Genomic DNA, 5143 nt, shown 5'->3' with positions numbered 1-5143 from the left:
CACAAGTACTGACCGTCCGAACGCTGCTTATCTTCGGTGATCGGACAAGAATCGGTGTATTCAGCCTAGTAGTATTTGTTTTAACATAGGAGAGGGTTACATTTTGGCAGATATTTGAGTTACCCACCGGATCAGCAAAGTGTCATGAAGTTCTTCCACAATATAAACTGTCATTGACATTTTTTGATACATAAAACTAAACTACTACCTCTATAATTGTCAAATATTATGCACAGAATTACAACTAATTATAGCATAAAGCAATTAATGTAAAAGTGGTTATACAGCTTAATGAAGAAGTTTACAATATGCTTTTCTTTCGCTTATGTATATTTTATCGTGTATATGTTTTTTTTTTTTTTTTCTTTTTTTTAAATTTATGGTGGGTCCTTTATTTCTATGATTTACAGTTGTTCTTCGAATTCTGAGATGAGACCTATTTTTCGCCATTGGTGTTTTGTTGTTTTGTTTCTGTTTATGGTATCTGTGATTGTTTCTTTTAATATGTTGTTTATTTTCTTCAGTATGTCTGGTCCTGTTTCCCTTCCGTAAATTTTGTCGCATCTGTATGTCCAAATCGAGTACATCGTTGTTATAATAATGATTGCTTTAGTTGTGTTAATTTTCCAACCAGTATAACGTGTGTTCTGTAAAGGGTTGTTTGTGTTTTATGAATGTTTGAACGGTGTTCCATATTCGGGAGGTGTGAGGGCAGTACATCATTAAGTGGTAAAGTGTTTCTGGTTGGGGGCAAAAATGACATCTGGCGGGGCCTTGAAGAGGGATTCCTTTCGCTGTGCACCACATTTTGGTGGGCAAACAAGCGTGGTGTACTTTGTAGTAGAAGGTTTTTAATTTGGGGTTTATGGGCAGATTGAAGGCTTTTTTAAGTGCCTTTGATAGTCTTAGTGTCCCTCTTTCAATCTCCCGGTGTTGTGGTGGTGGTATGACTGTGCGCGTGAGTTTGATATGTGCTGCTTTAGGTCTCATCTTCAAGAATTCGTTTATTCCTACGTATTTGTTAATGAAGTTGTAACCTTCCGCAATCTCGTGGAACATTCTGGGTGTTTTGCCACTCGAGCGCGGAAGGGAACATATTACTTTGTCGGGCATTATCTTCTGCATATAATATATTATATATGCGCTCCACGCTTTTTCCTCTGTGTAAGCTCTCTCTATGATTTTTGCTCTCGCACTTAGAGTTTTTAGGTGTACGTTTATTAAGCCGAGTCCTCCCGCCTCGATGTCATGGAATATTGTGGATCTTCTGATGGGTTCGTATTTGGAACCCCAGATGAACTTTGCGCATTCTCTGTGTATTCTGTCTACTGCTTGACCGTTGTAGTTGGTATTGTTCATGAGGTACCATATCTTAGACAGTAGGTATTGATTGCATATTTTAGCTTTACTTGTTAGTGATAGTTGTCTGTGTCTCATCTGAGTAATTTTCTTGGTTATTTTTGTATGTACAAGCTCCCATTGTGTGTTGTGTTGGAATTGTTCTCCTATGAGGATCCCCAGTACTGGTAGGTGTTTGTCTATTTTTATGTCGTTCGGCATGGTGGGCCTTTTTACCCACCTGCCGACGAACATCGCTTGGCACTTGTGAAGGTTTACTTTGAGTGCTGACGCTTTTTCAAATTTTTTGAGTATGCTGTATGCGAGTGTGAAGGACTCGGCTGTAGTTACGGTTAGTATTACATCGTCGGCATAGGCGAGCACTTTTGTTTTTCCTTCACCTCCTATGTGAGTGCCCGCTATGCCGGGATGCTTAGATATTTCTCGTATCACCGGCTCTAAGGCGAGACCAAAGAGGATCATAGAGAGACTGTCTCCTTGTCTGACCGAGCATTTAATTTTGACCGGTGCAGACAGTTTCTTGTTTATGATTAGGCGAGACTCTGCTGTGGTGTAAATATTTGAAATCAGATTCTGAAATTTTTTCCCAAAACCTGCAGCTTTGATGACTTCATGTAGGTAATGATGACTCACTGAGTCAAAGGCCTTTTCAATGTCGAGACCTACCAGTAACATGGTTATTGTGTTGCCTGGTATTGCTCGTATATACATCGAATTTGAAGGATATTGTCCTCTATTTTTCGGCCTTTTGTTCCGCAGGTTTGGGATTTGGATATGATCTGGTTTATCTGTCTCTGCACTTTCGGAAATAATTTTAGTTAAAATTTTTTGGTCTGTATTGAGAAGTGTAATTCCTCTCCATTGTGTCTCTTCGTTGTTTGCTGTGTCTTTCTTTTTGGGAATTAATGCTATGTATCCGAGGTTGAACTGTTCTGGGATGCTCTCCGAATTGTGTATTTCGGATAGCATTTTCACAAATAGTGTCTCAAACATGGGGTAGTACGCTTTGTAAAACTCTGCAGTGAGGCCGTCGGGTCCTGGGGATTTGTGTAATGATAGGGATTTTATGATTTTCTTGCATTCTGTTGGCGTGATCGGCGAGTCTATGTGTTCTGCTTCCTTGTCTGTGAGTCTTGGTAGTTGTGTCAAGAAGCTTTGTGTTTCTGTTTCGCCATTTTCTTTTTCAGAGAATGTATTCGTGTATTGTGAGTGGAAGAATCGGAGGAGATTTGCATCTCCCTCGATTTCTACCCCCTCGTGTTTTATTTTATTAAATTGAGCTTTCTGCTTTTTTTGCTCTTCAAAGAGCCACACAGCTTTGGTCCTTCCTTCATCTTGTTCCATTGTTTTTATTTTAGCGCGAACCCAGGCCCCTTCAGCCTCTTTTATTTCAATTTGTTTTAGTTTTGCTCTGAGTGCATTAATGGCTATTTTATTTTCTGGAAGGGTTCTGTCTGTGTTGTATTTCTGCATTAGTTCTTTAATGATGTTTATTTTTTCTTTGTTTGTGTTGTATTTTTTTTGTTTCCCTATCTTTATGGCGGCTTTTTTTACTTGTATTTTAAATTTGTTCCATGCCTCCGTTACATTTGTTATTTTTATTATATTGTCTAGTATTTGTTTAATTTCCGATGTAAATTGATCTGTGTTAATAATGCTGTTATTTAGTTTCCATAGTGGATAGGTTCTGTTAGTGTATATGTTGCTGTCTAAGGTCTCAAGGGAGAGTTTAGCCTTGACCAAGTGGTGGTCACTAAAAGTTAGTGGTGCATGGCAAACTTTCTTAACAGTGGACTTTAGGTGCTGGCTTATGTATATTCTGTCTAGCCGTGAGGCATTGGTGGGGGAAAAATGTGTGTACTCCCTCCGTGTAGAATATAGTATGCGAAATGTGTCCTTTATATTACATCGTTGTATTATGTGTGCGAAGTTGTTCTTTGTTGAAGTGTTTTTAATTTCCTTGTCTATATTGTTGTTTTCGGTAAAGTTCATGTCCCCGGCTGCTATGATGTTTTTTATGTTTAGCATTTTATTTCCAAGTGTTTCCCAGAAGTGTTTTTGTTGTTATGATTGGTAGGGCCGTAGATGTTTATTAACGACACTATTTGATCTCCCCAGACCACTTCAACCTCGAGGGCTCTGTGTTCTATTATGGTGCTGTGGGATATGATTTGTATGTTGCTTTTTTTTCTTATGAGGGTTGATAATCCTGCAATGCCATTACGTTGTGCTGGCTCGCCAACGATGTAGTAATGACATTGCAGGCTTCTGTGAATTTTTTTTTCTGTTTCTGAGTCTAGTCTCGTGTCTTGTAGTATTACAACGTCTGTGTGGTTCTGATGTATCATGTTTCTTAATAATTTCTGTGACTGCTGACTGTTTAGACCATTGCAATTAATGCTCACTATATTAATTGGTTTCTTCATAATTTTTGAAATCAGCAGTTCTTTCCTCTCTGAGTTTTTACTTTATCTTTTTCTCTTTTTGCTTTTATATTAGGCGTAAATTTCATTTTGTTCCTTCTATGTGGGGTGAAAGCACTTGGACTTTTTCCATTTCCACCCAGATTTTCTGGACTTATAGTAAGCTCCTCTTTATCATTCTTCTTGACAAATTCTTTTTTTCCTGCCATGTCTTCTCTGCAATTTTGTTCCTGAGAGGTTATGCAAGATGTTTCGGCTTCTTGCAGTTCATCTTTTCCGGCATTTTTTTTCCTTCTGTAATATCCTCTCTACATATATTTTCTTCAGCGGTTACATATGGTGTTCCTTCTTCTTGATGCTTATTTGGGAGTATTTTTTTGCTAGTATCTTCGGATGTATTTTTTCCGTTTACTTTTTTCAGTTGCATGTCTTCTAAGTTGTTCTCTTGAACATCGTCTGCTTTTTCCAGCTCATTTTGTGTACTTGGCTGGTCTGCAGCCGTTCGTTTGGCTAACATCGATGCGTATGTCTGCCCAGGACATTCTTTCATGTTACGCCTATTCGGTTACACTGTTCGCATTTCGGAGCACTGCATTCTTTCCTTAAGTGACCAATTTTCCTGCAGCGAAATCATGCAGGAGGACGTCCTGGGATGATTACTATTCCCGTCATTTTTTGAACTTTAATGGCCTATGGTATTTCTTCAGTTTTGACGCCTTCGTTCAGGGTGATGGTTACTTTTCTTTTGTTAGAAAGGACATGTGCCCACTCTTTTTCCCTGGTGTTACTGGTGACTTTTTCAATGCATTCGATTTTTCCAAATTTTTCGAAATGCATTCACACCAGTCTGTTTGGGATTTGGGGGGGGTAACGAGTGTATAATAATATCTACCTTACGATTTTTAGATATTGGTAGGATTTTGCATTTACGTTTACATACATCCAATTCTTTAAAATTTACAAACGTTTCTTTCACAGCAATGAACTTAAAGGAGATAAGGAAAATATAATTATATTTGAGGACACCGAGGTGCCAGACAACTGAACCTCTTACCTTGGATTTGAGGCTTTCTATGATGTCTTCCTCGCTGTACGGAGCTCCAGCTGGGTCGCACTGTAAGATGCAGGCCTTACTCCAGTCCAATTCCTCGGGCAGATTTATTGAAGATATGATGTCTACGTTGGTATCCATGGAAGAAACTGTAGCGTTTCCCGATAAATTATTTTTCGATCCGTTTACTTTGGTGGAGTTCTCTTGACGAACGGCCAGACTAGGGACGGTCGGATTACTTGACGATGTTCCCGAGACAGTAGCCATTTTCACGGAAAGCATTTAGCAATCGTGGGCGAGGGCACTGCTA

The sequence above is a fragment of the Typopeltis vanoorti genome, chromosome 8, assembly GCF_054136105.1.
Source record: "Typopeltis vanoorti isolate ZY-2024b chromosome 8, IOZ_Tvanoo_1.0, whole genome shotgun sequence".
Taxonomy (NCBI): domain Eukaryota; kingdom Metazoa; phylum Arthropoda; class Arachnida; order Uropygi; family Thelyphonidae; genus Typopeltis; species Typopeltis vanoorti.
This window is presented reverse-complemented; position numbering follows the sequence as displayed.